Source organism: Microcebus murinus, chromosome 6, assembly GCF_040939455.1.
Source record: "Microcebus murinus isolate Inina chromosome 6, M.murinus_Inina_mat1.0, whole genome shotgun sequence".
Classification (NCBI taxonomy): domain Eukaryota; kingdom Metazoa; phylum Chordata; class Mammalia; order Primates; family Cheirogaleidae; genus Microcebus; species Microcebus murinus.
In genome coordinates this window covers 54149894-54176791 of record NC_134109.1, presented here as the reverse complement: position 1 = coordinate 54176791, position 26898 = coordinate 54149894, and the positions used below count along the sequence as shown (strand labels likewise).

At 34.3% G+C, this 26898-nt stretch overlaps 1 protein-coding gene across 7 annotated transcripts in view; it reads left to right on the top strand.

Moving 5' to 3' along the window:
* LRFN5 (leucine rich repeat and fibronectin type III domain containing 5) overlaps positions 1–26898 on the top strand; it is a 223658-nt gene that overhangs the window by 29871 nt on the left and 166889 nt on the right. Inside the window, exons 1-2 of one of the 7 annotated variants that reach the window (XM_076004064.1) lie at positions 1605–17899; positions 21955–22051. The exons of 4 other annotated variants lie outside the window; for them this stretch is intronic. The gene's annotated coding sequence lies outside the window, so the exon portion shown is untranslated. Of the gene's footprint in view, positions 1–1604; positions 22052–26898 lie in introns of those variants that run through there. 2 more of the 7 variants (XM_012767068.3, XM_076004063.1) reach the window with 2 other exon arrangements.

Genomic DNA, 26898 nt, shown 5'->3' with positions numbered 1-26898 from the left:
GCTTCACTCTGAAATGGCACACTTTACCTTTATCCTGTTATCCCAGCACAGCAGTCAATACTGGAATTATTCTATTTACCCAGGTTTGAGGTCTGTGTCAGCCAAGGCCAGAACAGCGTGGGTGGACTCCCTGTTATTCTTTTGCTCTGAGTGTTGGACCTCTCATTTGGAGCTTATTGATATAATTGATTGCTTATGAATAGGTGAAAATTGCAGCCTATGACTAAGGATGAGCCTCAAAAGTGTAAGAGCTGCTTGATTTGGATATTTTTACCAAGGATCCAGGGATATGATCACAATCTTCACAATTTTAAGGGAAACTTTAGGACCTTTTTGGCAGGATTAAGTTGTCATGTCAGCTCAGCACCTTGAACAGTTCTTTTCTGCCCACGGGCTCCATGGCAGGGACCCATTTTTGTTTCTTTCTCAAGCTTAAATTTATCTGAAAAACTTTTTGCATATTTTGCTTCAAATTTAGATTTAATTCCCTGTTTACTCCCTTGGATTTAATATAAAAACATTCTCTTATTTCCAGGTCCATCTTACTTATTATACTAATACCAGACCCCTTTGCTATTGCCCTTTGTGACTGGACCAACTCCTTGCATAAGACAGCTTTGACATCCTAAACACATGCTGTTTCATATATGAGGATAACCTATCCACATGGCTAACGGGGCTTTGGTTTCCGTACTCTGCTTGTAGAAATGATAAGGACTTTGGCACCTCTGGGATTTCTGCTGTTAATAGTGAGAGCTTTGTATGTGTCACTATATTTTCGTGTTACACTGCCTATAACTTATGCCTCATAATTAAATGGTAGATTAGAAACCAAGGTTGGCCCTACCAAGAGCTGTAAAATTATCCTTAGAATGTAATGGAAGCATCTTTATAGTGTTAATAGTCAATTCCACACTGTCAGAGAGGCAGCTGTGTATCCCCAGGAATTTCTGTATGGCAGCCCTCCACATTCTTGCTTAAGTATATTTTTGGGGATGAATGATGAGAACAATTTACTGAAGAAAAATAGACTGCTGTGAACATGTCATATAATATTCAAATTAATTTATTTTACGAAATGAGCAAAGGATATTTAAAAATATCTCACCTACCAATTTCAAGTTTGTAATTCTCCTAGTATTATGTGTAAATTCTCCTTATCAAAATTCATATTTTTGGCCGGGCGCGGTGGCTCACGCCTGTAATCCTAGCTCTCTAGGAGGCCGAGGCGGGCGGATTGCTCAAGGTCAGGAGTTCAAAACCAGCCTGAGCAAGAGCGAAACCCCGTCTCTACTATAAATAGAAAGAAATTAATTGGCCAACTGATATATATATAAAAAATTAGCCGGGCATGGTGGCACATGCCTGTAGTCCCAGCTACTCGGGAGGCTGAGGCAGAAAGATTGCTGGAGCCCAGGAGTTTAAGGTTGCTGTGAGCTAGGCTGACGCCATGGCACTCACTCTAGCCTGGACAACAAAGCGAGACTCTGTCTCAAAAAAAAAAAAAAAAAAATTAATATTTTATGAATGAAAAATCTTAGTTCTTTAAAAAATTAATTCTAACCAATCTCAATTAATAGAAGCTAGGTTTAAAATTAATGTAACCTAAATTATATATGATAACATAGTTTTTATAATAACATAAACTAAAACATGTAATGTATCAGCACATATAAGTTTAAATTTTGTAAAAGTTAGAAATATTGATAATCAGACCGGGCGTGATGGCTCACACCTGTAAGCCATCACGTTATTCTAGCACTCTAGGAGGTCAAGGTGGGAGGATTGCTTGAGGTTAGGAATTTGAGACCAGCCTGAGAAAGAGCTAGACCCTGTCTCTACTAAAAAAGAAAAGAAAAGAAAAGAAAAGAAAAGAAAAGAAAAGAAAAGAAAAGAAAAGAAAAGAAAAGAAAAGAAAAGAAAAGAAAAAAATTAGCTGGGCATGGTGGCATGCACTGGAGTCCCAGCTACTTGGGAGGCTGAGGCAGGAAGATTGCTTAAGCCTAGGAGTTTGAGGTAGCAGTGAGCGATGATGACACCACTGCCCTCTATCCCAGGCACCAGAACAAGACTCTTGTCTAAATAAATAAATAAGTTAACATATATTAATTTTTTTAGAGTCCTTTAAAATATGATTCTGAAAATACAGTATCAGTGATAAACTGGGTAGTTGTGTTTCAGATATAGACAGAAATAATTTATATTTGTGTATCCTTTGACAGCTCTTAAAAAAACATTTCTGTTATTTTCTTTAATCCTCTTAAAAATGTGAGGTAGAAAATTTATAGTATCTTTATAGTACAGATAAGAAGTTTGTTCAATAAAACTTATCTGAAAAGTTTCAGAAATGGAACTAGAATCTTCTGACTTCTAATATTATTTTGTCTCTATTGAAATGTGGAAATAAGATATTTTTCTTAAAGATAGAGTTCTTAAACCATTTGCTTATCAGCAAGAATCAATTATATTTCTCTTTTTGTCCAGGTATCTTGCAGGGTAGTAGGAACATAACAGTAAAAATACAGTTTTTGTTTTAAAAAATGGACAGTCTGATACATACTTTTTGTAGTTCACATCATAGTCTAATCTGGAAATCACAGACAAGGGCATAATTTGTCTTTTTAACAAACAATATGATGTGGTCTTATGGTTCTTTCTGCAATATTACTAATTAAGCAAAGAGAAGCTTGTGAGTCCAGATCCAATTGTTTTATCTGCAGGGTTGAGTGGATGGCCTCTTAAAAAGAGCACTTTCCCGGGAACAAGACATCTGGATTCCATGGTTGTCTTGTTACTGACTTGATGTGCAACTTTGATTATCGTTTAACCTTCTGAGTCGCAAGTTTATTTATTGATAAAAAGATCATAAGAAAACTTGCCTCACTTACCTCCCAGGATTAATGTAAGGAAATAAATGTGTTATTTTACAGATAAAATTGAAATTGAAAAGTGTAAGAGGATTGAACAGACATAGGGTAGTAACTTTGGACTGTCTGAGGAAATTTCTATCAAATAATTAAAATTATAATAAAAACTGCTTCACTGATGATACCCAGCACATTTTTAAATTGGGTGCCATATTCCTGGGATCACAGGTGAAAAGTAAACCTAGGTAACATACATGTCAGAGATGAAAACATATTTCATTTTTACTCTCAACACTGTGACATTCCAAATAACCTGTGTTAATTTGGGCTTACAGGCTGAGATAAATTGGGGTGCCACTTTTCCTTTAGCTTAGGCTGTTTATAAATATAAAGATACACTTTTAATGCCAAACCAAGTAGTAAGTTATTGTTAGAAACCTGTAATAATTCCAGAATTTCAGGGCAATAATGAACATCAAAGCATTATATTTTTATGCAGGCAAACTTTTGCTTTTGCATAAAAAAACTGAGAATGTGTTTACACCCTCTAATTGTTTCTATTAATATCATGACCTTTATTATTTCACACTGTACTCGTGTTTATACCTTTGAAGAAGCAACACTGCAGGAAAGATTAGAATACTGTGGAGACAGAGTCATGTGGAGTATTCATGAAAAATTAAATGCTGTCAGCATTTGCAGAAGTAGGTCATTTCTTTCTTAATTAAATTTGTATATCATAGTCACTGATTAACCTGTATTTGGGTATTAGGTAAGTCTGAACCTTCCTTATTGTCAGAGGTGTTGTACAAGCACCTGCCATGTATAACAGACAAATAGTCTCAACTTAAAAGATTATCCAAGAAGTTTCTTTCTCAAATTTCATTGCCCTTTATCACGTATTTCATGATTTTTATACTTCTGTCTTGCAGACTTCTAGGATTCTCTATTCAAATGACCTATTTTTATCTTTGGTAGCTTATATCAGCAAAACATGAAAAATCTCAAGTCTAGATAGAATACACAGGGCATTACCTTAGGAACTATATGCGAATCCCTAGTGTTATAATGTCAAGGATGAGCATTTGAAGAAATGACACAAAGAACTTTATGTTTTTCAAAGATATAGGATGGCTGAGCAGACAAAGAAAAAAAAAATCACACTTTCTAAAGTGCAAATTACATGAACTGTTGGCAGGTATTCACCTCCTACTGTAAAACCACAGCACAGTAACTTGAACCATATTTGATCATTCCCAGAGACAGGAAGATCTCTTTGGAGGGCATTTGAAAACATTATTCTGAAGGTCTGAAAAGGACATTGGATTGGTCATATGAAATATTAACTATATATTCAGGTTTTATATTAGAGCAGTCTACAGAAGTGGGAATGCATTTGGTTGTAGATTTCATAAAATGTATGAAAGAAATCAATTCATAGTTCTCTTTCACCATCATTAAGAAAATACTCCCTATACTGTTTTTCATTAATTGCTGGTTAGTTGGGAAGACAAATATTTTAGTCAATTAAAGTTGTACATTTTAGCTATTTTATAATAATATATTTTTCAATGTTCTGAAATATCATACTGTAGTAATAAAATTGCCATTTTGTCATTGTAGGTATACATTAGGACTTTTATTGTGGAGTGGCTTTTCTACAAATTTCTAAACACATATTTGCAGTTTGCTTGGGAAGAAAATCAACATGAAAATGAATACCAAATTGCTCTTTAAATTCCACAAATATACTGCCTAAGTGTTAGTTATCAGATCAGTGGAGTGTCCTAAATCAAATATTGACATAATTCCTTGTGGTTTGATAATGGCTTTATGATTAAGATTTAAAAGATTTTGAAAGGTGGTACTGCTTCAGAAGGTGAAGATTTGAAACATTACTGTAGTCACACAAATCAACCAATTTCCCTTTGTTTTCATAGTGCAAAATATTTCTCCTTGTTGAAAATGAGTGCATCAGCATAAAAGCCCCTTGAGCGAGAAAAGTGTATATTGATCACCATAAAGTGCATTTCTGTAATACCTTGAAGTTATTGAAATTTACCCTAAACCATGTTCTGTTTCTGACAAAAGATTCCTTTCATGTGTTATTTATTGATTTACAGCTCTATAGAAATGGAAAAATAATTTTTGTTGTGAAAAACACATGTAAGACCTTGTCATACAATTAAAATTTGTTTGTAGCTTTAAAAAAAAAATCACAAGCATTATACTGAATTTAAGGGTTAACAGATTACCAAACTTAACTATTTATTATACTTTTATCCTCCAACAATGTGTTGAAATAGATATATATGTTGAACCATCTATATGATCACAAAGTAAAACCTAGCTAGAAAACATGTAGAGAAAATAGATTCTAGAATGAAAGGTTGTTTTTGTTACAACATGAATTCTAGTTTTTCTCAGATTTACCATATCATCCCTTTGCACTTCACAGTTTCCATTTGGAAAATGGTGATAACTGTAGTTTTCATCTAGCTCAATGGATGTTACAAAAACAGATGAGGCTGCATATATAAATAGTTAGCAGAGCTTTCAAAGAAAGTTGCTTTGCAAATTGAGGCAATGTATAGGTCAAATCTCCTGGCTAAAGCAGGTGCTTCCTCATTGTTACTTATTTTCCTTCATTCTAAGGGCCAAGCAGGCTCTCTGCCAAAAGACATGGATTATCATGAAGAACTGGCACAGATTCCAGGACTTGAGCCCTGTCTTTTGCTTCCGTCTTCCTGATGACCTGGATCAAACGAAGACTGCCAATATCGTTTGATAGAAAGCAATTTACTTCCTGATTTATGGGCCTCTACTTGCTACTTCTAAACTGCCTCTCTTGGTTTTTGTTTGTTTTTTTTCTTAACATCTTGAATTCTAGAGTAAAAGGATAAGGAAAATATGCTGTTGTTTTATATAAAATTGTATATAATATGACAGTGATGTTTTTAATGTTAAAGATTAGAGGTGCATAGGTAGCTGGATTAAAGCACTAGTAATTAATGCAAACAATTTGTTATACTTGTATACTATTACTTCAAACTTCATTGTCACAACTTATACCATATATCTTAACAGAAGTAATAAAAAAGAAAATTAAGAGCTGTACATAATCAGTGTGAGACAGTCATTTTGAATGCAGCATTAAAAATACATCTTAAATAATTTATAATTCAAGAGCAAAATACTGTATTTGAGAAAACATATGTACTTTTTATCCCCCAGATATTCTGTTGGTAAACTAGTTAAGGGTTATACAGGTATGGAATCTGGGATTCCTTTATAAAATAAATCAAGAGAAAATGGTATTGATAGAAATTAAAAACATTCTTAACTCCGTTATATTTTTCAGAATGGTTTGAGTAATTAAAGATGACCAGACAGAAATCAGCAGAAAACAAATAATCAAAACCAATGGAAATTTGACTATATATCAGTATAATTAAAGAGATAGATATAGGTAGATAGATATATACATTAGTCTATGAAATATTAAAATGGAAAATATTTTGGAATATATTATTATTTCCTTTCAAGGGATATTTTTGGAACTAAGCACCCCCCATACATATACCTGCGCTCCCCACAAATTATGTATGTTAGTTTCTGAATGTTCTTATGTATTTGAAAGTCAATTGTCTTTTCACCATTCAGTTAATTTAGGAACTATCTCCAATAGCTCCCTATTATTCACTAACAAAAGGTAAATTTTATAATGTCATTTTACATTTCTCTCTACCTATCTTTCCTAGGCATAATCTTTCCCTGCCAACTGGCATGCCCACCCAAACACAGACACACCCTTCCTGTTTAAGGCTAGTCACTGTTGTTTCCATATATTCTTCAACTTGCTGCTTTATATGCTCCTATTTTCTCATCTTTCCCTACACACGAATCCATATTTCCCTCTTTGTGTCTGTGCTCAGGTTTTCCTTGATATGGTTCACTTCCCTTTCTAATCTCTATCACAGTCTCAAAGTGAATCCTTTGCTGAATGTGCCCAAACTAATCTCCCTCTACTTAGAACCACTGTGGGCAATGCCCAGTTTAGTAATTGCTGTATATAACATGTGATGATATAAAAATAAATTTCTGTTGTTGAAAGATCAAATTAAAAGTAATTAGAGTGCCTTTCCTGTTAGAAGTCACTGTTGAAAACAAACATGATATTTTGTTTCTGATATTATTAATAATACTATTCATCAGCCTCTTTATTTTGCAAATATATGAAATTTTTAGGATTGAATAAGATCCTAAAAGTTCTGCAAAATGATTGTAACATGTTTTGATAATTCAGATACTTCATGTGTGAATTGGAGATTGCCATTGGACTTAAAATCATACATATTTACAACGCATATGCAGGCAGTCTCCAAGTGTTATAAGTTGGCCATTGAATCTCTTAAATAATGTCTTATATCTTTATCTTAGAGCATAGAAGATGAAGAGCATTTATGTTGGCTTCATAAATGTTTAAATATATCATGTATTTAGCAATACATTTTCTTTCAAGCTACTTTGTAATACTTCAGTAGTGCATGATCTGAAATTATACATAGATTCTACTATACACAGGACATCATCGGTTTTATTGCATACCATGAGCCATATACCACACTCTAGGAGAGCATGGGTGGGGTAAGTGGATAATGTGTGTGTGCATGCGTGCACACCCATGCACGCACACATGTGCACGTACATGTGCTTCCTGGCAAATATTGGAGTTGAACAATGTGATGAAAGAGAGAACAAGGACATCCTAAGAAAAAATATGTGTGGATATTTCCTTAGGATATGTTTTATGTCCTTCCCCTATTTTCTCCAACTTTCAGGCACACCATTATTGGATAGTTTAATTCCCAGACATTTAGAACCAGAACAGATGGATGCCACAACCCTGGGAGAATCTTGGCTAAAGGTATGGGTTTATCTTCCCAGAACTCAAGATCAGAGAATCTTAAAAATGAGAAGGGAAGAAATTTCAAAGAACGTCTTTAACATTCCAAATCAAAGCATACTTTTTTATAGTCTTCTAAAAGTAGCTGTCTTCTAGGTTCTTTAGAACAACCACAGTAAAGTAACTACAGTGTAATGGTTGTAATGGTTAAGAGCTTTTGGTATGGATCAGTCCAACTGGGACTGTCTGTTCCACTTTTTGCTAGTTCAGTGAGCTTCTCTTTTATATGCTTCAGTTTCTTTAACTGTAAAATGAAGTTAGGAATAATACTTATCTCACAGAGTGGTTGGGGGGATTAAAAGAGATGATGCATGTAAAGTGCAGCGCAGTGCCTGGAAGCAAACTCTGAACGACTACTAGCAATTGTTTTTATATCATTACATTGAGACTGTTAAATTTTTTTCCCCAATATTTTAAATCTCAACTAGAATCTTGTTACTTCTACATGTTAGAAGAGTTTCAGCCTTTTTGGAGGTATCAAAAACACTATCTCTTTCAAATGACAGCGATTTAAGCCCTCTCAAATACACAAGTAACATGCCTTTATTTTTGAAGCTAAAATTATCGGTCATTGCATCTCTTCATGTGCCATGATTCATCATTCTGACTATTCTCCTCTGGTTACTGAGCATGTGTCAGTGTTTTTCTAGAAATTGAATGCAATATTCCTGACAGATTGGAGAGGCAGAGACAAGCATAATTTTGCCACTTCCTGTGTACTCTGCTTCTGCAGATATAGACTCTATTCTTATTATTTTGGGGGTACATTTTATTGTTATGTTGAAGTAGGTACACATTACATTTGTGGCAGCATCACTAAAATCAAGTTTTCAGTCAACTCAAAATCTGAAATGATATTTCTAGTTTTTTTCATTTGTCTTATTTCATTTTTTAATTGACACATAATGTACATATTTATGGAGTACATAGTGATGTTTCAATACATATATATGGTGATCAGATCAGGGCAATTAGCATATCCAACATCTCAAACATTTATCATTTTTTTGTGTTGGGAACATTTGATATCCTCCTTTTAGCTATTTGAAACTATGTAATATAGTATTGTTAACTATAGTCATCCAACAATGGAACAGAACACCAGAACTTACTCTAACTATAATTTTGTATCTTTTAATGAAATGATTTGTCTCCTGTCCCTATGATTGGATGCTGTTAAGCTGCGTTTCCTTTATCACATATATTTGTCTTAGTTTTAATTGACATTTTTTAGTCTTGAAATTTTTTCCTATTCTTATAAAAATAATTTCAGCCCCCGATAGCATTCTATTTGTTGCTGGACTAGAGCAAGCATCTCCTGAGTCTTGGTGAGGATATTCAAAGTGGAAGAAGACATGGTGCTCCCTAGACAAGGCAGAGGTCTCAGGGGCCCAAATTTCCTTTTTTATATCTCAGTTCCTAGGTTCACGCCCCAGCCCCGCTTACCTAACTCCCCAAATGCTTTCTTTGGCCTTAAGAAGAGAATATGATAGGTCTGCCTGTTGATTATGCCATGATTAACTTGCAGCATCATTTTACTTTGGGTTAACTTTGTTTTTTATTTTATATTAGTGTATCCTCATACTCACAAATTTTAGTACAATTTAGTGCATATTTATTGAGCAGCCATACTGGAGAAGGCAGCACTCACTTCTGTTAGCAAGATTAATTTTTTTTATTTTTTTTATTTCAGCATATTGTAGGGGTACAAATGTTTAGGTTACGTATATTGCCATTACCCCACCCATCCCCCTCGAGTCAGAGCTCCAAGCGTGTCTATCACCCAGATGGTGTGCATCACACTCATTATGTATGTATGTACCCACCCACCTACCCCCTCCCACCTACCTGACACCTGGTGAATGTTATTCCTATATGTGCACTTAGGTGTTGATCAGTGAAACCAATTTGCTGGTGAGTACATGTGGTGCTTATTTTTCCATTCTTGGGATACTTAGTAGAATGGGTTCCAGCTCTGTCCAGGATAATACAAGAGGTGCTATATCACCATTGTTTCTTATAGCTGAATAGTACTCCATGGTATACATATACCACATTTTATTAATCCACTCGTGTATTGATAGGCACTTGGATTGTTTCCACATCTTTGCAATTGTGAATTGTACTGCTGTAAACATTCAAGTGCAGGTATCTTTTTTATAGAATGTCTTTTGTTCTTTTGGGCAAGATGCCCAGTAATCAGATTGCTGTATCAAATGGTAGATATACGTGTATCTCTTTGAGGTATCTCCAGATTGCTTTCTAAAGAGGTTGAACTGGTTTGCAGTCCCATGAGCAGTTTATGAGTGTTCCTATCTTCCTGCATCCACACCAACATTTATTGTTTTGGGACTTTTTGATAAAGGCCATTCTCACTGGGGATAAGTGGTATCTCATTGTAGTTTTGATTTGCATTTCCCTAATGATTAGAGATGTTGAGTATTTTTTCATATGTTTGTTGACCATTATTCTGTCTTCTTGGGCAAAGGACATGAACAGAAATTTTTCAAAAGATTTAACTTTTGCACATGCACTCATAGATAGAACTTGAAATGGGGGGAAAAAACCCACACAAAAACCCTTCCACATCTCTACCAGGTAGTTGTTGTGTAGGCAATTCATTTCATGATTCTTTAATTTTTCCATGTAGATATGTATTTTAGAAGCCTGGGAAACAATATTAGTATAAACTGTCTTTTTGAAAGAATAGAATTACATATCCAAATAATAAGGTATGTGAATCTTAACAATTTCTTTTGTAAAATAGTTAATTTCAAAAGATGTGATTGAGCCACAAATACTCCTAAGCAAAACATACTATATTAGCTGGTTGCTATTCTCAGCTGTTTCTATTTGCTAGACTAGACAAGCTTGTTTGCAAAGACTAGGTGGCTTAAGCAACAGAAATTTATTTGTTTTTTCACAGTTCTGGAGGCTAGAAGTATGATATCAATGTATTGGCAGGGCTGGTTTATTCTGAGGCCTCTCACCCGGGCTTGTGAGGTCTTTTTTTCTCCCTGTGTTTTCACATGTGTGCCTGTGTGCTGGGTTTTTTTTTTTTTTTTTTTTATAAGGACACCAGTAACCTTGGATTAGGACCCATCCTAATGAATTCATTTTAAATTAATTACTTCTTTAAATAACCCACTTCCAAATACAGTCACATTCTGAAGTACTAGGGGTTAGGCCTTCAACATATGAATTTTTGGGGGCAGGCAGAACTAAATTGAAGGAATGGATGATTAGCTGTATACCTGAATGAATGAATAAAATGGGTGATTGTAATCTTTTCCACATCATATTTTAATGTCATTTTTATGATATTCCTAGACATAGAAGTGTAAAATGTAAGTAAAGATTCTGGAGCAAGATGTCTTTATTTTTGTGATATAACAATAAACAAAGGTAATTGAACCCTGCCTTTAGACTGTTCACAAGAAAATGGGGAAGACAGCAAATAAATGTGCAAACCAATTAATAAAATAAGTTTAGGAATTTAATATGTTTTAGAGATGTAGCTGGCAGAAGTAACAGGTTAATTGAGTGTGTTTTGTAAGGGGAAACAATCCAAGACAAAGCTAACTTTTTATTGGCTTCAGCAACAGTTTAAAAGGTAATACCATATGCTGAGAGATATCTGCGGGAGAGTATATTTGGTATTTGGAGGAGAAAAGACATGTTGTCTTTTTCCACTGTAATTCTGAAATGGAGAAGTTGATAGGCAATTGGATATAGAGTTCCATGCAAGAAGTATGCATTTGAAAGTTATAAGTATATACATCATATTTGAAGCAATAGGGAACTGGATGAGGTCACATAGGTTGAATACAGAAATAGAAAAGAAGGGATTCTAGGACAAAATTAAAAGGCTGACATCATTTCCAGGTTTGGAGGAGAAGATGTCTGAGTAGAAACTAGTCCATGAAGTAAAAGAAACTCAAGAGTGTAGGGTCTGGGAAACCTAGATAAGTTTTCAAGAAGAGGGAATAATCAATTTTGTCAAATGGTATTGAATGATTGAATAAGATGAGAACAGATAATTCATCATTGGGTTTGGCAAAATGTAGATCTTTGATTCTCTCATTAAGACCTCTTTCATTGGAGTAATGGTAATTAAAGCACTGAGTATATTTAATGAAGAATGGAAGGTGACAAAGAGGATACAGACAATGTGGACAGCTTTGAAGAGTTTTGCTATTGTAGGACAATTGTCAGTGGTGAGGTAAAAGTGGATTCCACAGAATTTATGCTCATGGCTATGTGTCTGTGGACATTGCTTAAATTGGCTGATATTAGTTGGTTTTTTTGAAATGAACTATCCAGTAAAAACCAAGAAACTAATGATTCAAGAGAGAGTGGGGAATGGTTTAGAAAGAATTCCTTGAGGAGGCAAAAGAAAATGAGATCCAGAAAACAGCTACATTGGCCATAGATAGGAGTAGAAGCACTTCTTCTATGGTAACATGATAGAAGACATGTACAGGTGTAGGTAAATTGGAAGAATTAGTGATAGGCAAATGATATAATTCTCATTTGATTGCACTTGTTCTTTTCATGGATTAGGCAGTGATGTCATCAGTTGGGAATGATGGGATGAAAAAGTATAGGAACCTTGTGTAACACAAGGCAGTATGAAATAGTTATATTGAAGTATATGAGAGTGAATTTACTAGAGAAATAATGTAGTAATAGTAAGGGCAGTCTGACATTGTTACAGGCTTGCTTGAACTGTGTGACCACATGATTGATACTGCTGAATAAACCAGTAATGTTCAGCTATTGTATTGAGTTTTTCTTCAAAGAGTAAAACAGAGGAGCAAACAAAATCAGGATGTATATAAGCTAGTTATACTTCTGAACTATTAAATCCTAGCTGAGAGAGAGGCATATGAAGCTACAAAGGAGGTAATTAATAGTAAAATTCTGATACAGTATAGAGTAGGCCTCCATGAGATCAGAAAATTGTTGAATGGTAGTTTTGGAGTAAGAATTAGAGGTGATAGATAGGGTGTACAGTTCTCGGTGACAACAGGGGAGGGCGTCATTGAATGGATCATATGCCTGACTCTGATGTAGCTAAGAATGATGAGAGAGAGCATCAGTTGTGAATAGGTAGATGGCAAACCAGGAATCAAAATCATCACTGAATGAGGGATATAATAGTGAGAATGTCAGAAGTTGAGGACAACTAGGAAAGATATGGAGTATATGGGATATTGAAAAGAAGAGATATTTAAAAAGTCTGATGATGTGCATTTTAAAGGAGTTAGTGTTTTGAAAGAGAAACGAGACACAGTTCCAAAATATCAAGGAGGAGCAAAGAGGATACTTACTCTAATTCTATGCTCTTCTTACTCTAATTACTTCCTCCACTTAGTCTACTAAACTAAGCAGCCTCCTCTTAAGAAGTTGGGAGTCTGGAAGGAATGTCTTCAAGAAGGCCAGGTGTCAGAGTAATAAGTATTAATAAAATGAAGGGGAGCTTCAGAGAAAACATTTAGGATATCAGAGAGCAAGTTTGAAAGGGAATAATAATAGGTTTATGAAGGAAGGGATGGGAAGTTTCCTTAGTACCATTGTCTAGCTCAATGTATATGTCAACCATCCTCTAGTAGGCCTTCATGTACTACAAAAGTTGGGAGACTAAATGCTATATGACCCAGGCACATTTCCATGGGGTGTATGGATGTGATCTAGATTCTGTCAGTCAGATAGGTTTGGGTAATATACAAATTTAGAACTAAGTTAAGCAGAGGAAGACCCAGGGAGTAAGGCCATCATCATTCTGCTGGTGTAGATGGTGATGGAGACAGTGTGGTTCTGGAGATGGCATCAGTGAAAGAAATTTTCAATCCCAGTAGTTGGTTTCTTGATAGTGGAAGGAACAATATATTGCTCCTTTTATGCCCAAGTGTTAAGTATTACTTTTGAAAGCCTATTCTAGGATCTGTCTCTTTATATCCTATAATAAATGTTCTTTGCCTAAACTATCCAGAGTGAATTCTTTCCTGTCCAACTTGTCCTAAGCCCCTCTACTTAGCCTCATAAAAGCTGACGTTAAAAAAAAATGACTTCAAAATTAACTGTTGCTACCCCTTACTTATTGCTGCTGAGCGGATGCTGGGCTTACGTAGATATTTTCATATAGCACTTGAGAAATCTAACCCTTTCATTTTGGACCAGAGATCACAATGGGTATTAGGAAGGATGTTAACTGTTCTGCATAAGTCATCGTTCCTGGAATTTAAGCTGTGATCACATTCACAAACTTGAAATATTTAGGAGAATCCCAATGACAGGAAATAAATGTGAATTTGAAACTAACTCTATAGTCAAACATTAGATAATCTGCAAGTTTAATTATTGTTATTGTTACATTTTTGTATTAAGATTCTATGTGTGAAAATCTATGTCAAAAATGGAGAAAAACTACATAGGCTGAATTATGAGAGAATTGTATAGGAGAAGAAACCCATGTATTAACACCAATGGGTCTGAAGCAACAAATTATTTTTACTTTTCAGTGTTTTTAAATGTTTTAGTATTTTCAATGTTTTTAGAAAAAGAAGACTTTTTCCCAGCTATTTTTGAAGATATTACCTGATGAAAAATGGAAAAAATAAAGTAATTTCCTATATACTTTCTACCTAGATTTAGTAATTACTAATATTTTGCCAAATTGGCTTCCTCTCCCTATTTCTTTCTTTCATAGATGAATAGATATATACTATAAATATAGGGCTTTTTGCTGACCCAGGTGAGATATTAAAGACATCATGACCTTAGATCCTTAAAGGCATGAATGCCCTGCAAAGAATAAGGGCAGCCATTCTCCTACATAAACATAATACAGTTTGCAATGCAAGAAATGTTAACATTAATATGATACTCTTACCTAAAATATAATCTATATTCAAAGTTCTCCAATTGTCTAATAATATCCTTTATAGGGAATTTTAATAAAATCTAGGATTTAACTAGAATCATACATTGCATTTAGTTGCCTGGATTATGTTCTTTCTTTTTTCTTTAATAAAATTGGCATTTGGGGACTGTAGCCTGGTGTTTTGTAGAACATTTTTGATTTTAGATGAGTCTGATCACTTTCCTATGATTAAATTCAAGTAGAATATGTTTGATAAGGTAATTATTAATACTTAGGTGATACTGTGTTCTATCATAGGACATTGCATTAGGGATTCCATGGTATTACTTTTGCCCATTATTGGTGATCTTACATGTCATCATTAAGGTGGTGTTTGACTGATTTATCCTCTGGAAAGCTACTTTTCCCATGTGTCATTAATAAGGGAAATAAGTAAACTGTGAGGTGATTATTTTAGGAATGTGTGAAAATGTTGTTCTCCAATTTTTGAACTGTTGAGGAAACTTGCCTGAAATAACTATTAAAATGTCATGACAAAGTGGATATTTTCTAATTTGATTCTGCATCATTCCCCTGCCATACTCTAATTATGTCTCTCTTACTCTTGTTTCTTACCTTCCTTCATTCCTTTATTTCTTCCTCTCTTCCTTCTTTTCTTTTGTCATTTCCCTATTTCCCTTTCTTTTGTGATTATCTGTTTACTCATAGCCTCAAGGTGTTATACCCATTGTGATTCCAGTTTTATTTCCTTAAATTATATTAAGACAAACACTGTGTGGTAGTGTCTACTGCATGTGAGACACATTGTTGAGTGCTAGGCTAGTACACACACTTAAAAAAAAAATTCATAGTATTATGGGGGTATGAATGTTTTGGCTACATGAATTGCTTTTGTGTCATTTGAATCAAAGTTATAAGTGTGCCCATCACCAATATAACATGCATTGTACCCATTAAGTGTGAATTTACCCATCCCCTCGTTCCCCCTCCCACCTGCTTGGCTTCCATAAAAAAAAAAAAAAGGTGAACTAATACCCTTTGACACAACCTGGCTGAAATTGGAGACCATTCTTAGCGAAGCATCACAAAAACGGAAAAACAAAATATTGTATGTTCTAATATACCTACTTTGAAGAGTTGGTTTGAAGAGAGCATATAAAATGATTCCCTGTGCATAATAGTTACTAAGTATATATTATATGTCCTTTTGACATAGCTCCATCAATTTTTTAAGCACTTTCTTACTTTCTGACACTTTTTCACTTTGTGCTCTTTCTATCCTAGTCTTGTTATCAGTTATGTCTCCAAAAACTCTAGTTCTTCTTAATGGGAGTTGTATTTAGAAACCAAGAGGTGCTAGATTTAATGGTATATTTTTTTAACAGCAGCTTTGTGAGGACAAGTAGAAAATAAGGGAGAGTAGGGCATTCCTACAGTGCTGCTATTGTCGTACCATGGATATTTTTAGGTCACAGGATTCTTTTTAGGTAGATACTGCTTATTCACAGGTGTGTTCAGTGTTAGGTGCATGAGCTCTGCAACAACATGGCATAAATTTTCTTTAAGCTCTGCCATTCTCTACCTTTGTGATTCACAGTAAGTTATTTTGTCTCCGTATGCCACTGCCTCTATCCCTTTATCTTTAAATAGGATATTATGCAGTATCTACCTCTTTGGGTTGTTAATTCAATTCTTTGTTTAACATATTTTTATTGAGCATCTGGTATGTAATAGATACTCATAGCTATGCATAAGACAGACAAATTCTATCTACGAAGCTTTCATTGTCATGGGAAAAATAGACTCCTCTCCCCTCCAAAACATGCACACAAGTAAAATCTATGTGCAGCTACTGATAGTTTCCAGAGAAACGAGAAACTGGCTCAAGGTGTGTAGCTGTCAGAAGGGTTAGTATTTTATGTAGACTAGGGGAAGAAATCCTCACTAATAATATTTGAACAGAGACATGAATCAGATTAGGGACTAAATCATGAAAACACCTAGAAAAAGAATATTCCAGACAAGGAGACAACAAATACACAGCCCCCAGAAAGAATAATGTCTAGAATAATTCAGAGCAAGCAGCCAGGTTGGTGGGACTGGACCAAGGAGAGGCATGGTTCAGTGGTAGGGATGAGGCCAGATCATGGAGGGTCTTTCAGGTCTTTATAAAAGATTGGACCCTGTGGGGACAGGAAACCATTGGAAGGTTTTGAGAATAGTAGTGACCCCATATAGCTTAAAGAGATTATTCTGGTATTGGGTTAGAAATAGACTGAAGGGGGCCTGATCAGGAAGAGATAGAGGAGTTAGGATCCTGGTAAGAGAACACAGAGGTGCAGCACAGATGGGGTGAGGCAGGGAGCAGAAGAAAGATGAACAGATTCTACATATGTTTGGAAGCTGAAGACCACAGGATTTGTTGATGGGTTAGATGTGGAGTGTAGGAGAATGAAAGAAATCAAGGGTGACCTCCAGTTTTGAACACTGTTGTTGAGACTTAGATAAAAATTACATAGTTAATTCATATAAAGCATTTAAAACAGTACCTGGCACATAATAAATACTCAATAAATAATAGAATTTTCATGATTTTAAGTGCCTGTCAGTTATTTTCCACTTTTCTTTTCTTTTATATATTTGCTTTAATGTTTTTGACTTTTGAATTTTAAATTGACTGCTACCTCAATGCTATTTCTCTTAAGTGCTAACCATCTAGCTATATAAATTTGAGTAATGCAGTAATCTTACTGCCAGTGCCTTGGACTGGAATCAACATATAGTTCACTTACTGTGTAGCTAGGGGCAAATCACTAATCTCTCGATTTCATCTCTTATGAAATGGATATGATGATATTTATATCCCAAGGCTATTATGAAAATTAAAGAATATCCAGATTCAAAAATGAAAGTCTCTACCAAGTATGAGTTATTGCAATTTTTATTGTTGCCTACACTCTAAGAAGGCTCTTTATGGTAATCCTAGCCAGTTAAAGACATGAAAGAAATGAATTTTAATGCATTATTCATTCACACTGAATTTTGTTTGGTAATATTTGAATGTTTTTATTGTCGAGATTTGTTTTTTTTATATTTCACAGTTTGGGATTTATTGCGACCTGAGCAGCTTTATCGAATCACTCTTTAAAAGATTGAATGAATTCAAATCTTCCAGTCAGGGTGAGTCTTGGGCCCAGGGTGTGAGAGAGGGGACAGTTTAAAACATCTGTCTAAAGCATTCAACTTAACAGTGCTCCATACTTTAGTGCATCTTAGATACCTTCAGAGTACAGTTATCGAGACATTGTTAGGATTCCAATGCTCAGCAAATATGGTGATTAATAATTACTGTAATTTAGAAAGCATTTCCTTTTTTGGTGGAAGCCTTGAAGACTTAAGAAGACTGAGGGACTGCAAGTGTGATTTTAAAAAATGATTTTATTTCAATTACTCTATTCTTATCGAGACTGAAGGTGGGAAAAACCCCTGTGTGTCTTTCCTAAGCTAGATAGGAATACATAGCAGCATCTGATATTAGTTCATCATTTTATATCATTTACCACTCATAGGCAGCTCTCCATTTTAAAGTAAAATTTCTCATTTTAAACTAAAAATCCTTATCCTCAACCATTGAGTTATGCTTCTTAGGAAGATATTATTATTCCTAATTTATAGAAAAGAGAATGAAGGCCAAGAAAGACTAAATCAAAGGATGATTTGTTTAATAAGTAAAAGAAGCAGAATACAACCTTGTTTTTCACCCTCTCATCTGTAGCTCCCATCTAAATTTCTGACCTAAGGTTTTTGCATTATGAAATGTTGGTTATTTGGGTATTAAAATTGTCTTAATTAGCAGAAAACAGGGTGATCTTTCAGTATTTACATTTCCTTGGAAATGTTCTATGGAGAAGTGAGGTTATATTTTTGTTTAATTTAGGGGCAAGACAGATATGGAATAATTTTATCATAGAGTTTTCAATAAGGGTTTGGTGGATACCCGTATATTTCGTTCAATGAGCACATGTGCTATCCATTTCAGCTCTATCGTGAATGACGTGTTATAAATGCAAGTGGAAGATTTCTGTGATTGTCACTGGAATTAATGCTCTTATTTGACCCATCTTAGAAGCACATAAGAAAGGCAGCATTTTAGGATTAGTCTTGATAAGAATAATTATTGCATTGGATAGGAAGCTTATAAGGTAATTTGAAAAATTTACTTGTAACTAACATGCAAATGTCTTTTAAAACCCTTTGATACTTATAAGCACCTTCATAATATGTGAAAAGTATTTAAAGTCACTTGAACTATTTAAGGGCATATAAATTGTTAGGCAGTATTGTGATTATATGATGAAACTGAATTTACATGTATACCCATAGTCATTTCAAAAGCCTTGTTAGGTATGAAATAGGTATGAAATATCTTAATAATCCTCCTCATTCCTTTCCATTGTCAATAGCACCCTGTGGCATTGCAGATGATTCTTAAATATAGTTGTAAGGAATATTCTTACTTTCTCTCACAGAGAGACCAGGAATACGAATTGCTTTGGTAAGGTAAAAGAGGTTGTTGAAAACCAGCCTTGAAACAAACAAACAAACAAAAAACCTTTCAGCCTATATTTATATTTTTCAAGACTTTATTTTTAAATTCATATATAGTCTACTTGTTTACAAAGCTCTAAATAATCAAAATTTAAAACTATTTTATGATTAATTAAAGGAACAGAAACTGATTTTTAAAAAATGCTATAGCTAAAAAATCATTATTTTTTGAAGGTCACATGCTTAATGAGTAAGTCATATTACAGGGATCAATAAATCATTTTGGACTCAATGCAGACAAAAGTTTTTGTATTTGTAATTTGAATAAGATATTGGAAACACATTTGTCAGGGAAATTTGACCTTGCAAAAACACCAGACTAAGTCTCCAATGAAGAAAGACTGGCATTTTTATTCATAGGATTATAAAGGGAAAATTAAACCTTAATTTTACTTGATGCATTTCTGATGAGTGCGTGATTGGCACTTAAACTCTCTTTCCCTTATCATGACTTAATTAATACATGCAACTTTCTTTCCAGGGAAAGTAGTGAATAATAATTCATTGATGCTTCAAGCATTCACTTGTCACTTTCTTGAAAGTAATCTTCATGAACTTGTAGTATATTTTCCAAATTATTTTCCTTTCCATCTGTAGCATAGAATTTCATTTCTAACATTAAATTTTTCTCAAATGTAAATAAAAAACTCACAATGGATTTTATAAAAGTTTTATTTATGTAGCCAATGACATGCATTTATCCTATTAAAATTAAAATTATATATACTTTGAAATTTTTAGTGTATATTCCACAAATATTTTAATGTCTTAAAACATTTTTCTCACTGCTTTGAAAACGGGAAAGATATTTTATCAAGTATGTACTTGATATGATGTATCAGTGGTCATTACATTTTAATACATGTAATTTTTGTTTATCGCCTAAACTGGTGATTGTTAATCACAGATTTTAGAATCAAAGCTAGTTTATCTAATTAAGCAAAACTGCGGTTTCATTTACTTAATGCATTATCTTATTGATTATTTTCTTCTCCTATGTACTATGGTCTTTTCTTCTGTTCTTAGCCCCCAAAGCCTCCTTCACTTGGTTTATGGCCAATTCTATATCCTAGTTGGTGCCTGTATTTCAACCCAGAACCATGCTGGATCACAATGTTTGAACATTTGCAAGGCGTTAGTTATGTGCTGGATTACAGTTGTATCCTGGCCCACAGACTTGAATCTCCTATTCCTAAAGTCAGAAAACATGGTGTTTTAGTCCACATGGCAGTGCCAGCATTTGCTGTGCATGTTCAGAAGGCTGGCTTGCAGAAGACCTTAGAGTATTTATCATTTTATGGACATTGCAACAGTTTGTTTGTTATTCATGTATATCTTCACTTAACTACCATCAGTGGTTCTGAAATGGTACATGAGTTAGTCTCCTGGAGTGCTTGTAAAAATATTGATCCTTGGCCAAACATTGTAATTCAGTAGCTATTGGTATGACCAGGGAGACTACAGTATTAATGACAATCCCAAGTGATTCTGAGGCATGTGGCCCCTGGCTTACAATCTTTATATATAATGGACTATTTAGAATGAGAAATTAAATAAATTAAGATACTGTAGTTAAGTCTGAACACCCGTTACTGCTCTTCTGTATGTAATTGCAGTTATAAGAATAGCTCCAGTTCCAATCTTGGATTTATTGTACTTGTATCTCTTGCACCCTTTCATTATTTGAAATTATTCATTCCTGTGAAGTACAAAAGATAGACGCCAATTTCAGATGAGTCAGAAGACAATTTACATGTTAAGTATAGTACTAGTTATTCCAAATTACTAAAACTAAAAAAAAAAAAAAGTTAGACACAGAAGAGACTTTGTAGATAATTTATTCTAACTCCCTATTTCTAAATGTAACCAAAATTTCATCTTCTTAAAAGATTTATTCACAAAAGATAAGCTAGTTATTAGTATTATCACTAGTAGAAGACAGATTTCTTAAATCGCAGTAAGAACTCTTCCGATTCCAGAAATATTTTTCCTATTTTACTATTCATGAGAATCACTGAAGTTACTTGTCAAAATGAATATTCTTGGGCTCAATCTCAGAAATAACTGCTCTGGAACCTGGTAAGCAAGGAGCTCAGACGTTTGTCTTTTTAGCATTCCTCAAGGGTGATTTGAATATAATTGGTCCAAGGAGCACATTTTGTGAAATAGGGTACACTATCTTGCTAGAAGGATTGAAAAATTAAATAAATAATTATTACTACGCTCAAATAATTAAAAGACAAGCCATTTAGCCGGGCTCTAAGACAGGCCCTGAGGGCTAATAGATAAAGTCCTTACCATTCAAGAAGCCCGTTGATTAGAGGTGGTGATTCATAATAAGCAAATCAAACACAGTGTGTTAGGTGATCTAGAGCACAGAGACAGGGACCTCCAGTAGTAGAAAGTGTCAGTAAAAGCCATCAGGAAAAACATCTCAGAGAATGTGACCCTGCTGGCAGGAGTAGATGAAGAAAGAGCACTTTAGGCAAGGAGAGTACCTGGTAGGGGGTGGGGAGAAAGAAAACAACACAAGCATCAACAACAAAATACCTAAACCATCACAGAATTGGAATGAGAGAAAGCATTCAGTAAATACTCATCGTTATTTGTATTACTTATTTCAACAGTGGGCTGAGAAAGGAGGAGAATCCCATGAAAGACATTAACAGGAGAAGGAGTGGGGGCCGCTGAAGCTTCAGACCAAGCAGTAAGCAAAAACTTAGGGTAGGTGATGTCTGTAGTTCCCTTTTATGTACTCACAGATGAATGAACGGTTTGTGGAAAGGTCAGCTTTTACAAAGGCCTGGGCCTTGGCCATCTGGGACACTGAAATTTCAAAGGAGGGATCATCAACAGTATCAAATATTGCAGAAAGGTCAAATGTGGATAAGAGCTGAGAACTCTCCATCAGATTTGATAGTTATTCATGCCATGATTCCTAACCACCTACTTTAGAATAATTTAGGAATGCTTATAAATATTCAAATCTCTACCTTCTAATTTAGGACTATTAAATTAGAATCTCTAGGGTATGTGGCTTAGGATCTCCTTTAAAAAAAGTAGGAGATTATTTTGCACACTGAAGCTTCAGAACCAGTGAAGGAGAGAGATATATTTCCATTTGTGGTAGGGCCGCAACCAACTCCAAAGTTTTAAATAGTACGGAGAAGAAGAGAAGTGCAGATAAAGCAAAATGTAGGCAAGGTTTGTCATGAAAGTAAGGCAGGAATTAGGATGATAACTAGGAAGGTAGGTCCACAGCCAAGCATCTGTGGTGGGCCTGGAGTTGCAGTTGGACAACAGGGCCATCAATCAGGAAAAAAGAGCTGTACATGTAGCAGAGGAGAATGTCAACGACCTAGAACCTAGTAGGCATCTCCGCATTTGTATATCACCATATTGGCCTGTGAAAAGATCTTCAGGGAGTTCTGACAAGTACTTCATTTCCACTTTATTTTATTTATTTATTTATTTATTTATTTATTTATTTATTTATTTATTTATTTATTTATTTATTTTCCAGATTCTGTGGGTACAAATATTGTTAGGGTTACGTATCTTGCCCCTGCCCCTCTCCCCACCCCGCTCTGCCAGAGCTTCAAGCATGTCCACTCTTCAAGTGGTGTGCCCTGGACCCACCATGAAAGTGCATACCCTTCCCCTTCTTCCCTCTTCCACCTGTTCACCTCCCATTAACACAGTTTTTTTTTAGACATTTTGGTTACAGTGTGTTTCTTTGCCTCTCCCTAAAAAGGGATAGAGGTAATCCTTTCCCCCCTACAATGCTCATCACATCCTTAAGATGTGGATCTCCCCCACCCAGATCCCTTTGAACACTATAATCATTTCCACTTTCTACATTTTGTGGAAATTTCACATTTGACCAACTCTAACCTGAGTAACACAAGGAAAGGAATTCAAATTCCGGAACCCTAGTTTCCAGCTTAACCAAATTGACATAACACAATGCACCCATCACTCTCATTGCCAACTGTCTTCTTTATGTTTCATTTATGAGTTAGAAGTTTCCACATATGGTATGAATTGTACCTTGACAAGAACATAAGGAATGCCATGTGAATCATAATGGTGATTTACTGCTACTACTATTAAAAATAGCATTTATTGACTAATTAGGATCTTCCAAAAACTATGGAATCTGTTTACTCACAGCTTAATCTAATTTCATTTTCATAGAAACATGAGAGGTGACTAACATTATTTTTCTAGCATATCTTTCTGCTAAAAAAACACTTACTAGTTTTTTAGGCTAAGGAGTACAGCCAAACCACTGTCCTATTGAGTGTAAAACCATGATTTTGTTATTGGTGTGAATAGTGGTGAGAAGAATGTTCAGAGTCCAAATAGATATTTACACTCCTTCTTTTTCAGAGAGGATAGATTGCATCCTTTGATGTCAATAAATTAGACTTAGAGATCAACAGAAAGGCCGAAAAAGGTCACAGCTCACCAAAGAGTACTGGGAAATGTAGTAAGAATCTCACAGGACGGTAAGACTTGATAGGAGGTGAACTGTCTGCATTGTTGTACAGAGGAGAAGCAAGCCTTCTAATTTCTGTAACTAGTATGAGCCCTTTGTTTAAGGATAGAGAGGAAACCATGTCTAGCAAGACCTGTTCATTAGAGAACAAAAAGAATAAGGGAGGATTACCTTGAATGGAGTCACATTATCCTTTTTGAGGATATTATACAGATATAAAGCAACTACTTAAAAAATTATTTCACTCTTTATTTTCTAGCATATCCTGAGAGCCCATGCTTATTTGTGCATTGATAGCCTAGTGGTAATGTGCCAGGAAATTTATTCTTACACATCCTGTAAACTAGTACCTGTGTACACAAAGGGGAACATGGAGCTATGAACTTGAAGTTAAAAAACATGGGAGGAGTTGCTAGTTACAGGAACAAATGCTAAATATTAGGATGAGTTAGTATAAAAACAAAGTAAATTATTCTTTGTAAATGACGAATCTCCCATGTAGGAGAGAGATAATCTATACATATTAAGCATCAACGATAGACTCATTTTGGTTTATAATCATCAACATGTTCACAGTAGGAATCATAATCACCCCCCACCCCCTTTTCCAGAATAATAGTCTTTAGTATTATAAACACTGTGAAAATATCTTCCACCTTACCTTCCATCATTCCCAGAAAACATAACTACAAAATTAAGCTCTCTTTGCAAGTGTTTGCAAATCATCTGTAGGTGAGACATGGGGGATTTAAAAATAGAATAAAATTTTAGTCTCACAGGCAGTTGCTAAATTTTATGAGTGACGTTATATCTTTAACCTGTTATCGTGAACAGCTAATAAATAAATTTTATATTTAAAAATGTAAAGTTTATGCTATTTCCCTAACTATAAATGGTCACAGAGCATATAGAACATAACTTAAAGCAGTTTTCAGTTGTTTGTGCCATTATTTTGTATTTTTTTCCTACTAGCAATTTTTCTTGATTGTATTTACTGTTAAGATCAGTGAGTTTGAATCTCTCTAGTTTGTCAGTTTACTAAAAAAGTTCTTAAGAACTTGGGATGTATTCATATTCAAACATTCTAAAATTTTCCCTTCAATCCAATTGCATAAAGCAAAAACATTAAGGAAAAATTATGTAATGTACATTCAATCACAAAATTATTGTTTTTCTCCTGTGAAGTAGTCTTTTAAAAATTCTTTTTTGATTAGCTTCTTTCTCTGAACATGTTGATATTGATTGAATTGAGATATGGCTCACAGAAATCAATACATAAGAAGACAGGTTGTATGTGATGACAGTAATTCTATCTACCGGGTAACTGCCAAATGTCTGGGTACCAACGATTATATTAATATTTCTTCTAGCTAGTCAGCACTTGATAATTTGTCAGGAAGCCGGTTTGTTTTCTTTGACTTAAAATAATGTTTATTTTCTTCAAAATATACATTTTCCTTGTTATATCAATATTGCATGTGTCTAAGTCTAGAAAGCTTGAAAATGTTCATTTTTAAATTTCACTTCATTTTCTGCCTTTTCTTTAGATAACAGATGGTCTCAGATTTCTTAGGCAGTCTGGTATCCTATATTGTTTTATGTGGGAAGGTTCTTGTGGCAGATATAAGAACCATGCAGTGATTTCTAATGGAGAAATTTTTGCTTATGAAGGCTAAAGAAAACAAAGGAAAAAAAGAGTAGGAAAGTAGAAAAAAGAAATTTCTATAAGGGGCTAAAAATGAAGGGATAAGAGATAACATTTAGGGAATTTATAGAAAAACGTAAATGGGTAGAATTTAGAAATGCCTAACTACCCTCCATCCAGTAGAGCATAAACACCTGGGCATTTTCTTTACTCATTCCTTTGATTGATAGTATTAATTTTAGTGAAACACATTTTGTATGGGTAAGAAATTATAAACATCATAGTTGCAATAAAAACATCATACAAGACAGACATATTTGGGATTTTCAGCCAAAGGACAACTAAACTTTACTGTTATATCATAGGATTCTGCTTAGCTTGTGTCTCTTATTGCTCTGAAATTTGTAACATAAGCACACAATTTCTTTTATGAAAAGCAGAAATGGGATAAAGCAGACATGCCATACATGGAGGTAAATAGGGTATTTTTAAAAATTGCCCACTTCAGTTTTAATGTTTAGAACTGATAACATGTTATTCACTTAAATTACAAAATAAAGTTTAGATTTTTATGGTGTACTTGGCTATCCTTAATTAAAATTTAAATCTAATTATATTACTATATTGGCATTTATTTTTCACATCTGTTTTATGTTCTATTATGACTGAATATTTCACAAAATTAGAGTTATCAGTTTTGTTATCAAGGAATGTTTTTTGTTATTAAATGTTTGGATATATATTAGTTCATTGATATTTCACTTTGAACAAGGAGATTTCTTTCAGAGACAGTTTCTTGCTTAAAATTTAACTAACATTTTCTTTTGTTTACATGAAAATCTATATTACTAATATTAATTAATTAAAAACCCTTGGGATATGTGCCTTCTGTCACATACTATTTTATCCAGATTTATCTAGGTGCCTTTGAAATAAAATTGATCCATGATTTGTTTCATTTGTGCTTCCAGTTTTCCTCATTTTGTTGCAGTCCTGGAAAGTGATTGTGGTTATAAGACGTTCACGATCATTTGCGAGAGTTTCACAGTTTCAAAAATCTCAAAAAATTCTAGTCATAGTGGAAGGTACTAGTATTATCCCCATTTTTCAGCAATGGAAACCCATGTGTAGTGTGTTTATAGTATTATGCATGGGACCACACTGCTCAGCAATGATGACATCTTAATATTTTGCATTCTGATGAATATTTCAAACCATCGTCTTTACTCCTGCTTATTGGCAAAATAAATCATAGTATAGATTCCGCTTTTTCTTTTATAGTTTCTAAGGCAATTTATAACTAGAGTGCATGGATGTTTGTAAGGGAAAAATGGAAGACAGTTAATTTTTAACTGATGACAAAATTTTTATACTTGAATTCCATTACTTTTAAGATTTCAATTGTATAGCTTAGGGATTGTCCAT